We start from the raw sequence: 11,572 nt of genomic DNA, 5'->3' as shown, positions 1-11,572 counted from the left end.
TGCTCCTCCTGGGTTCCCTACCTCAGAGTCCATCACCTGCCCCACCCATCAGCCCCTCTAACCTTTCAGATCTCAGCATCCGTGCTGTTTCTCCAGAAGCCCTCTGAGACCAGAGCAAGTGCCACAGACCACCCACCTTCCGGCCCCTCCACCACTCTATCTAGACACGTGTCTGACCACTGCTGCTGGGACCCCAACCTCTCCCAGACCAGCAGCTCTCAGAGCCCAGAGCCGTGCCCACCTGTCCATCTCTGCACCCCCCACTGCCTGATCCAGCACTTGGCACAGAGGACGAGCTCAAGAAGCACTTATTGAACATGGGCACAGATTTCAAATTACGCGTACCAGTCAAATTTACCTAAGTTTGGACATGTTTTGTTTGTAAAAGTGCGAACGCCAGAGTCTCGAGTCTTCCAAACAAGCTCCCTATGTCGGACTTCAGAGAGGGGACCCCAGGATCAGGGGCTCACCAAGGGGCCTCAGGGGCCTGGCCTGCAGGCGCCCCCTGGGTCCCCCCAGCTCTGCAGGGGCTTGCCGTATTGGGCACTTCCCCGGGGAGCCGAGGGCTGTCCCCCACATCTGGCGAATGATGAGCTTGCAGGGGAATCGGGCTGCCCACAGCGCAGCCATGACCCTCTGACCTCGGGAGACACCATGTTGAGCGGAGCCTAGAGCCACAAGCATTAGACCAGCTGCCGATCTGTGACTGTTCAGCAAAAAGCAGCAAAACGGCTCTTCTGCCCGGACGGTCACCATGACTAGTCAGGATGCAGAGAGTACTAGCTCGTTTAACCCAAGCTACAAAGGAACCATTTCTAACCACTGAACGCCTGGATTTGATAATGCTCCTAGAATCAAAGGCCAAAGCCACGGAAGTGTTCGTCTTCCTATTTCTCAGCGAACACGACCTCTGAAGTAGGCTGGCTCTCCGGGAGCAGGAGTCGGATTCAGGGAGAAAAGACGAGACCACACTCATTCGCTGACTTTGCACAGGCTGGCGAGAGCACTTGGCTCTGGGTGCCTGTGCACAGGGGTGTGCACGTCTCTCCCGCTGCACGTTCGGACATCTCAAACCCCCCGGCTGGGGACGCTGCCCGCCCAGCCCAGCCCACTCCTAGGGAACAGCGAAGCAGGGTACGGACCCCCGAGCCCGGCCTCCCCCACCCTCACCGCACCAGGCGCAGCACCCTCGGCCCAGCCTCCCCACCGTCCGCACCAGGAGCAGCGTTCCTCTGCCTAGATCATCCCAGGCTGCCACCCCATCGCCCGAAGCCACGGAAACTGTTCCGAGCAGCCAGTCCCGAGTCATTCACCCTGTCCTGCCTGCCCATCCCATGGAAACCCCATCGAAGGTCATGGTCTCAGTCGTCCCCTGCCTCCGGACCTAGCGCTTCCCCCGGCGGGGCCCAGCATGGGGGTGGCCTGGCGTGCCTTCCTCTCTAGGACCCACGAGCATGCTGACCGTGGTTTTCCGGAGCCCCTGCTCCGTGCCCTCCTGCAACTGCACCGGCCCCATAGGAGCACCCAGAACAATCTGGTTCTGCAGTACATCGCCGGCTCACCCACGACACGTACAGGCGCCGAGCCGCTTCCGGCCAACCGTCTCCAGGGCTCGGGAGCACAGTGACCAGCATCAGGCTGCCCCGGCAGGACCGTCTACTCTGAGAAAACACGGACTCTGCCCGACTGCTTCTTGCACTTTTCCCCAAGTCAGACACGAGATCCGGGCTACATTCCTACTTCGCCATGATTGCATCAATGTGCTTTTAGCCAAGTCATCGAACTCCTGGGGCGCCTCAGCCTTGAAAGCGGAAGGGCCCCGTGACTCCAGGACTCAGGCTCGCCCCAGCGGAAGCGGCCAGGACAGGCGTTATTCAGGGAGCTCCGGGTCGGGAGTGAGGGACTCGGGGGGGGCCAGGGCCCAAGGAACACAAACAGTAGGTTCTGATCTTGGTTCCACTACTCAGGCACGAAGAAAACATGTTTCGCAACCGTCGTGGGCCCCGGTTTCTGACGAGAACAAAAAGTGTACACAGAAATGCAGGACAGCGGGACGGTGCTTACTAACACGAGGCGCCTATTACGTGCCAGGCACACCGCACTAGGTCATTTAGTTTTTGTTTCCAGTTTCCCTAGCGAGCCCAGGCCCAGCCCCCTTGCTCTGGATTGGATGGGCACCTGTCAGGGGCCGCAGAGCTCCGGTCCCCGCGGCATGCAGATCACCGGCATAGGCTCTGCCAAGGGCGGGTGTCCCCCCTGCCAGTGCAACACGCCCAGGACAGGGCCCACCTCAGACTCTGCCTTGACCGCCCTGGAGTGACGGTCTGCGTGGCCGGGTGCCTGCGGAAGGTGCAGAGCCGCTGTGCTGGCACGGTCTCCGGTCCCCGTCTGGTCACAGAAACCGTGGACTCGGCAGTGGGATGAGTGAGTATCTTCCTTCTCCCAAACAGGCTAGCGGAACCTGTGTCCCATGTGCCTGAACGGTTTGACAAGCGAGCAGATACAATTAAATCACATTATCCTGCTGGAGAGAAACCCTGAGAGCAGGCCCCTGTGCACCGTCCTGGGCGGTTATGGGGCAGGTGGCCGCTAGCCAATCACGAAGGCTCCTGAGAGCTTAGGATGAGGCTGGAGCACAGGCTCCTTCCTGCGGCCATATGTGCTCGAGTCCCTAATAATGCGACCCTGAGGCAAGGATGGGAGAACAGGGCTCAGGGGGAGGCCCACATAAAGCAGGCCGTGAGCGGCGCAAGCACTGCCCTGGGCAACGGGGACTGGCGGCAAGGGCTCAGGAACCCAGGAAAAGCCTCGGGCTCCAAAGGGCACATGGCACACCTGCGGCTTGCGGCCAGGTCTGCGAGCCTCCTGGAGAGCGTTCTGGGACGGTCTCGGGTGGGAGCACAGAGCCGCAGACAGCCCGGAGCTGGCACAGACGCACCAGTGAGAAAAACGGGGACAGCTCACCAACACCCCTGTTCTCTCCCCATTCTGATCCTCACACCGGCTCCAAACCTGGCCTCACGGGCTCCGACACAGCTGCCACGTGGTGTCTCTCAGCAGCCGGCACCACGGGTGTCTCGGGGTCTGCTGAGCCGGGCCGGGAGGCTCCAGCGAGGGGAGCCACCAAGCGACCATGGCCAGGCCGAGGGTCACAGGCACCTGCAGGGACCCAGTTGGGGCAGCAAGTCGGCCTCCCCGAGCCCTGGGGAGGTACTGCCGTCCCTTCCACAGAGTCGCAACGCGACCCAAATCCCTGCACCCACAAAACCAGCCAAGCTCTGTTCCAGAAAGGCGGTGCAGACAGGGTGGGACAGAGTGGCATTCCTCCTCTTATCTCCTATTGGCCTGCCAGCCAGACCACAGCCCCCTGACGGCATCCCCCAGATGGCACGGGGGACACCGGGTCACCGCTGTACCACTGCCACATGCCCACCCCTGAGGTGGGAGGGCTTCTCACGTGGCCTGGAGTGCAGGCGTCGTCACAGCTCGGAGTCCCTGCTCCCTCCCAGGCACCCCGGGAGGCCCAGTGGCTCACACTCAGCCCTTCTTCTCCATGGAAGGCTCCGGGGTCCGGGCACTCCAGCTCTGCCTCTCCGTGGTAGGAGAGCGGCAGCAGGGAGGCACTGGCTCCTGGAGGGCCAAGAGTCCCGCTCCCGACTCTCTGAGGGCCTTTGCTGTCTTTGTGAAGAATCTACCTACAAACCACGTCTTTGTCTCTTGTGTAAGATTCAGTGGATCCAGCGGACGCACTGCATGGAACCAGGCATTTTTAAAAAGAATTCCTGAGTGAGAGTTTCAGGGCTGTGGCGACCCGGCGGCCGTGTCTCCAGGGATGGGATCTGCCGCCACCAGGACCCCAGCAGCTCCATCCGACACCCACAGACGAGTTCATGGAGGGCTAAAGCTACTGCCACGGATACCAGCATTTTCCTATCTGACTGCGATAACTAATCAAAACTTGGAAAAGGAATAAAAAAGATGAAAGAAAAGTTGCATGCTTTCCTGTGCACCCCCTGAGGATCACCAGACTATGCGAGAGGTGACGGTCACTGCCCCCTGCGGACCGGCGGACCGGCCATGTCAGCCGGCGGGGTGGTAGGTCCGACGACGACGACACCAAGGGGCTGTGATCTCCCTCTCCACCCAGGGAGAAAGAGCCAGTGCAAAGGCTGCGGTTCCACCAGCGCCCGCGAACCCCACGAGCTGATCCGGGCCCTCCCTTCCTTCACTGGCTTGACTGGCCTTGTGTTCCCGCCGGGTCCACCTTCCAGAGATCGAAGTAACGGACGTAGGCTCCCCATTTGCGTGAGAATTACGTTTGCAGCATTTGAGAATTGTGCCTTGGCAGTGTGCAGAAGTATCTCTTCCAAAAGCCAAAGAAACAGAGACTCAAGGGACACAATTTAGGAACCACGAGCAGCGTGAAAACACAAAAATAAAGCTCTGTAAGGCAGCTCCGGGCGCATGATTGCTCTGGGCTCGATCCTTTGCTGGTACAACCATTTCACTCAACACAAATTCCCATTTTTCCCCATGAAAAGGCATCAGGCACACACACCCCAGCTTGCTCCTGTGGCTTTCCTTTCTGCAGTCTGGGACTCAGCTTCCCCTGTGAATCAACCCTACTCTTCAGAGCCTTTCCTCCGGCCCCCAGACCCGTCCCCACCCAGAACTGCTCTGCTCCATCCCACGCCTCACGCTCAGCTTGTCCGGTAGGGAAAGCAGGTGCTCAGCAAGAACCTGCACAGAAAACAGGGCCTGGAAGCTGCTCCTAGAAGGCTCACAGCTGCGGCCCGGCTCCTTCCCGACCCCCGGCACTGACCTGCGCAGGGCTCCCCTGGACGCCGGAGGCTCCCCTGCACAGGAGTAACTCGCAAACCCAGTGGCTGGAGCCCTGCCCTGCGCGTCCCCGCCTCCCAGTCCAAGCCGGGGCCTAGCTCGTGCCGCGCGCACCCACACAGCGCAGCACCGGAGGGGGGCACCGGCCCGACCCCAGCGGAGAGGAGGCCCACCCCGTCCGCTCCGCCCGGTGACCCGCTCAGCCCCGCGCTCCCCGGTAGCGCACCGCTCCAGCACTCACCCGCCGCCGCCGCCGCCGCCTTCGTCACGACCCCGCCGCAAACACAACCGCGCAGGCGCACCTCCGCTGGGCGGGGCCTATGGCGGGGCCGGGGGGAACTACGCACGGCGGGGGTGGGAGGGCCGGACGGAACCACGCGCGGGGGGGACCGCCCCGGGGGAAGTTCTCGGACCGGAAGTGCGGCCCTGCCGGGCCTCCCGCCGTCCCTGGAGTGCGCTGATCCTGGGTGCCCTTGTCAGGTCCCGGGATGACCCGGGGAGAAGGGAGTCTGTAGGGAGGAGGGGGAGTCTGAGCGGACCGCGCGGAGCCCCTGCTGGAACCCCACCGCGACCCTAGAAGCCCCCACCGGGACCCCACGGAGCCCCCAGCGGGACTCTGGAAGCGCAGGGATGCGGCCTGGGAAGGGGAGGGGAGGGCTGCGCGGGAAGCCCCGACCCGCCTGTGGCTGTGACCATCTGAACCCGCAACAAGGAACTGAGGCCGCGAGCGCTCACGCCCAGTAGCACCTCCCCGGCTGCCCTGTGCTGAACAGCAGCTGGCATGAGCACTGGGCACCTGCTCCTTAATAACAAAAATAATCGTGAGATGATGCGTGGAAACAGCTTTATGAACTGTGAGCTGGGTGCAAAACCTTGGTCCTTGCGTCCACCTTCCAGCTAAGGAAGACTGTAGAATGAGACTTCTAGGGAAAAGGCAAAGTTTGCTGCCCTTGCCTGTGGCCCCGATTTCTTTCACGGTTCGCTGTACAAGGACCAGCCCCCAGAAGACAGAGTCGGGGGCTTCGAATTGGGGGTTTTGTCTTTGAGCATAGATGGCCAGGCTTTGGAGAGCCAGGAGCAGCCGCACCGTGTGTAAAACAGCTGGCTCTGCAGTGAGACAGACCTGGGCCCCCGAACTCCCCCACTTCCAGAAGTTGGTGTGCACCCTCCAAACCTCAGAGCGTGACCTCCCTACGGAAACGTGGCAGCAGCTGGTGGGTGCTCTGGGGTCTCCCCGGGGCTCTGACTCATGGGGCGCAGGGGCTCCCTGTACCATACAGCAGGGCCCTCACCCCTGAAAACCCCCACTGAAGCCTTTTCTTTCTTTACTGGCTTAACTCCCCAGACATTTTGTATTTTTATATGCTTATCTTACTTCTTTGTTATTTTCTGTGTCTTCTGACCAAAATGTGACCTGCATGAAGGGGGACTTGGTTCTGTCCCCCTTCTATCCCCAGCACTTAGGAAAGTATAAGGAACAAGGATGGTGCCTTCTACTCTGCAGTCTTTAAAGCGTAGTGCCGTAGTGCCAGGGTCGGTGCTAAAAACCAGCCGCAGGGGATGCCAGGGGGGCTCAGTCAGTGCAGCATCTGCTTTCAGCTCGGGTCATGATCCCAGAGTCTTGGGATCAAGCCCCACATTGGACTCTGCTCAGCAGGAAGCCTGCTTCTCCCTGTCCCTGCCACTCCCCCTGCTTGTACTCTCTCTCTCCCTCCCCGACAAATAAATAAATAAATAAATAAATAAATAAAATAAATCTTAAAAAAAAAAAAAAGAGGCAGGTAAAGCTGGTAATAAATAACCAGGTGGAACCAGGAGACTGAATAAAAAGCCTGATTTCTGCGCACACACGACCCACGGGACTCTCCTCCCACGGGGCCCCCCATGTGTCCAGCCGGGTCCCTCACCTCCTCCCTCCCCCGGAGAGGACAACAGATGTACACGCGTGAGGCACCCGGGCAGGGGCTTTCCGAAATGGTTCACTTGGGCCCTGTGAGTCTGGCACATTCTCAGGGGCTCGTAGGCGGACCGGCATGTCTCCTCGGTAAGAAAACCAGTGCTCAGCATGGGTGAGGCCGAGGAACTTGTCTAACTACCCTCAGCGGCCAAACAAGAAAGCTGAGTTTTGAAACATGAGGCGATGAGGTGTTTGGAGGCCATAGAAATGGGCTCTTTGGGGGAGGGGGACTGTTGCAACGTTCCCTTTCTGTTCCGATGGTGTAAGCAATACAGGCTTGGTTAAGCAAAAGACAGATTTTTAAAAGACACCGGCAGAGGGCTGCTGAGCTCTCCCTCCTCCCGCCCATAAGCAGCAGCTGGGATGGCCGAGTTCTCACGGGAGAAGTTCCTGCTTTAGACCAAGGGCTTCTCACTGGAGAGCTCGGTTAGCTGCGCGGGAGACAGATTCCAAACAGGCATTCAAGCGTCGGACCCTGGTTCATGATCTGCAGACAACAGACACCCACCCTGCCCCACAGGAGTCTCACGACATCGGTCCTTCCGGGGGTAGGTGCCCGCCCCAGCTCCAAGGAGCTGCTCCCAGACGGGCTCTCCTGGGGGTCCTCTAACCCCAAGTCTCGGATATAGGGCTCTGCTCTGGATGGTCAGTTCTGCTGAGCGACCCCCGCCCGGCTGCTGTCACCCTGGCCTGCTTCTGCAAGAATGCTGTTCGGCTGGTCCAGCAAGAGAGGCCTGGCCTTGGTGTTGCCCAGCTGCCAGCGCCTGGACACACACCCGCTTGTGCCCGCCGGCCGCAAAGCCCACCAGAGGGGCACCCTACTTACAGTGCTAGTTTCCTGAATAAAATCCACGTCAGCATTTTTAAACAAGCGTTATGGATAATATTTTCTTCTAATAAATATGGCACAATGAAAGCATTTTCGAAGGAAAAAAAATTTGTCCAAGAAAACTGCATCTTGCTGGAATCACTCCTGCTTCAATGAGTACTCGCTGTGTCCGCCTCTTTGTTCTGAGAAGCGTGATCTCGAACCACAAGCCGCGGTGCCTGAGGCTCACATCCAGGGTTTTCCGAGGGCTCGGAACCTGGCTCCCCCTGCCTCCGCTGGTGGTGTGACCTTGGAAGGTCTGAGTAATGTCTCTGAGCCACAGATGTAAAAAGCTGAGACTGGTCTCAAGTCTCTTGGAACATCAAGGCCTCTGCCGAGTGCCTGTTGGCTAAGCCAGGGCAGGCTCTCTCTGTGGAAGATGATGGATGACCTGCGACCTAATGACTGTCATCCTGGGGCACAAAGGATCTTTCCGTCTCGGTTGGCCAAACAGATGACCACAACAGCCAACGTTTTAAAAAAAATACCTTGATAAAGACTATGTTTGTTCAAGGGCCAGGAGGCCAGGTTGTTCTTGAGGGCCTATCCAAGCAGGCCACTGTCTGCCCCACCTCTCCTGGGGGACATCGGGCAAGGTGGGCACCTTCAGTGTTCACAGCTGGTGAGGTGGGGGGGGAGGGGCCTGGAGATGCTGCCGCCGTCCCACACGCACGGATCGGCAACAAGGAGCACAACAGGGCCAGTGCAACCCCACAGAGAGCCCGGCCCAGCCCAGGGCACCGCCTCCAGTCACACACTTAGTCCCGAGGCAGAGAGGCTGCCTTCTCCCCAAGCCGGTCTGGCCAGTTCCAGCCCCTGGCGTGGCTTCAGAAGGTACTCGGGGACCTGGAGAATGTGGGGAGCTCTGAGAAATGTGTAAGTCCTGTCGACGGGGAGGTAGAAGTCCTTGGATTTCGTTAACCTCAGATACTAGTTTCGGAACAAATTTACGTGCTCAGAACGTGCCCTCTCTCCCCCGTACACAAAATGTAATGTGATACGGAGTCAAATTCAGGGGACACCTGGGTGGCCCAGTTGGCTGAGCAGCGTCTGACTCTTGATTTCAGCGCAGCTCACAATCTCAGGGTCATGAAATTGAGCCCCACACCTGCTCCTGCTCTCTCGCTCCTAAATAAGTAAATCTTAAAAAAAAAAAAAAATCACGTACAGAGGCATATAAAAGAAAATAGAGATTCAGTGTCTTTAAAAAGGCGGGTAGAGGGGCGCCTGCCTGGCTCAGTCGGTGAAGCGTTTGCCTTCAGCTCAGGTCATGATCCCAGGATCCTGGGACTGTCCTGGGAGGGAGCCCCACATCGGGCTCTCTGCTCAGCGGGGCTCCTGCTTCTCCCTCTGCCTCTCCCCTCCCCCTGCTTCTGCTCTGTTTCTCTCAAATAAAATCTTTACAAAATAAAATAAAAAACAAATGCAGGTAGAATGTTATGAGGTTGGCTAACCCACCAAGGGGGCTGGTTGGTGAACCTGCCCGACGAGGAGAACCTACCCGAGAGTCTCCTTCCAGTCCGGCCCCCCGCAGCTGGCAGAGGTCCAACGGAGAGGCAGGAGGGACACCTGGCAGAAACCTCCGCGGCGATCAGGAAACACCCCTCCGACCGCTGTTTCCTCCAGTCCTTGGAAAGAGCTGAATCAAGGCCCAGGCGAGGGAGCCGGCCCAGCCCTGCCCTGCTCGTGGAGGGGCCCCAGGGGCCGGGTGACTTCCTGCTCGCTGGTCAGGATGCTGACTTCTCACTGGACCAACACAGAGCCTCTCTGACCGTCCTAGTGACCTGGCAGGCACGCGCAGCACAACCCAGGCCTGAGTCACCCCACACGAAGAGGGCGGAGCGAGGACCGTGGGCTCCCGACGGCTCAGGATGCCCATCATCACAGCCTCGGGCGGCTGGGCGGGTCTCTGACCTGAGGGAGCGGTCTTACCAGCCGCAGGTGCCCCCGCACGCTGACCTGCCGCTCCCCCCATGCCGGTCTGCTGGGGGGGGGCTGCACCTGCTGGTCACAAGCGCCAACGAGGCTGCTTTCTTCTGTGCACCTCAGAGAAGGCCTTCTGCTCGTGTCTACCGATAACGGTCAGCCGTGAAGGTCAGTTAGCTCTGGCCTGCGGGCGTGTAAGAGCGGAATTCTCGTCAGGACAGGATCTGCTCGAAGAGATCACAGACGCCCAGACACCGGGGACTGACCTCAGGGAAGCCGCCCTGCTAGAGAGCCCGAGTCCCGCATACAAGCCTTTGTCGGAGCGCGGGTTGCCCGAGCGCTACCGGGTAAACGTGAGGCTCCTGTCCACTGGATGCATCCCCAAAGGGGCAGGATGTCGTCTACACTACGCCGTGTTTTCAAGCGCGCGAGGGAGCTCGCGAGTCGGCCGCTCCCTCCGAGTCACGTTTGCGTCCGGGCCCGGGGTTTCACTGTCCAGTCTCGGGACGCGGTGGCTGCGAGGCCTCTGGCCCCCGGGGGGCGGACCGCAGCCCCCCCAGCACTGCCCCGCGCCGCTCCCTGCTGGGCTCTAACCCGCCCGCTCAGGGCGACGCCAACCTCCGACAGCCGGGCCGCCCCGACAGCCGGGGCCGCGGAAACGACCCAAACCCGCTGGTCCCCCGTGGGCTCGCCGTTCCCCGCGACCGCCCGCAGCCCGCCCTCCCCCCACAGCCCCTGCTGCGGCCCCGGGCTCCGTCCCGCACGACCGTCGTCGCGGGGCCGCGTGTCTCCGACCCGCCCAGAGCCACCCGGTGCGTCTTGGAGCAGAGCCGGCTCAACGCCACAGCGACGCCTTCCGAGAAGCGCCCTGGGGCCTCGTGCCCGCGCGGGCCTGGCGCGCGGAGAAACGCAGACCGGAAGCCGCGCAGGGGCGAGCGGCCCCGGGCGGCGCGATGGCAGCGCGGACGGGCCAGGCGCCCGCGGCGAAGCCTCCCGCGCTGCGTGCGGGGAAGGGCCGAGGCCGCTCTGTCCGGGGCCGACGCACGGCCGAAGGCAGCACGTCTGAGGGTCGCGCGTCGGTCCCCACGGGTGGTCCGCGCCACGTCACGCGCCGCCGCGAGGGGGACGAGACCGCGCGCGCCCGTGCCTCCGCCGCCCCGCGCCCTCCTGGGCGTCCCTGGCCTGGCCCGGGGCCGACAGGGCCGCGAGGGGCCCGCGTAGCTCCCCGCGACGGCGACCGTCTCCGGCCGGCGCTTCCCGCTCGCGGCCCAAGCCTGGCTCAGGCGCTCCGTGAGGAAGGGGCGAAGCTGCGCGCCCAGAAGCCCTTCCGGGCGCCCGCGTCCGTTTTCCCGCCGACGCGGCGGAGCCGCAGCCCTCGGGCCGCGCACGGGCCGCTGCGCCTCCCCGCCCTTCCGCCTCCCGCTCCGCAGCCGCACGGGCCGGCGCGCCCAACTCCCGCGCCCGAGAGCCGAGCCGAGGCCGGGAGCTTGGCCGCCGGAGTCCCCGCGCCGGGCTTGCCCGCGGACCTTCTCTCCCCGGCACCGCAGGCTGCGGCCGCTGCGGGCGCCCACGCTGTCCCCACGACGCTCGGGCCGCCGGGGGCGGCGTCTGCGGAAGGCGGGACACCCGGGGCGCGGGCGGCCCGTCTCCGAAGTCGCGGCTGGGGGTTGCGGGAAGCCGGGGTCCCGCGCGCTTACCTCAGCCCGACGTGCGGCCTGAACCCGGGTGGAGGCGGCTTCCCTGCGGCGACGACGCGGCCCTGTCAGCGCGCGCGCTCGGCTGCTGAGGGAATCGGAGTGGATCCGCCTCAGAGGGCCGCGGGCCTCACGGGCGCGCGACGAGCCGCGAGAGGAGGAGGCTGCGGGGCTGCAGGCGGGGTTCGGCGCCTCCGAGCTTCGCTCTGAACGCGCCCAGCACCGCGCGCTCGTGCGTGACGAGGGCGAGCACGTCTGCGGGAGCACGTGAGGGCGCGCGCGCGCGAG

The sequence above is a fragment of the Lontra canadensis genome, unplaced genomic scaffold, assembly GCF_010015895.1.
Source record: "Lontra canadensis isolate GAN:19392208 unplaced genomic scaffold, GSC_riverotter_1.0 scaffold39, whole genome shotgun sequence".
Lineage (NCBI taxonomy): Eukaryota > Metazoa > Chordata > Mammalia > Carnivora > Mustelidae > Lontra > Lontra canadensis.
This window is presented reverse-complemented; position numbering follows the sequence as displayed.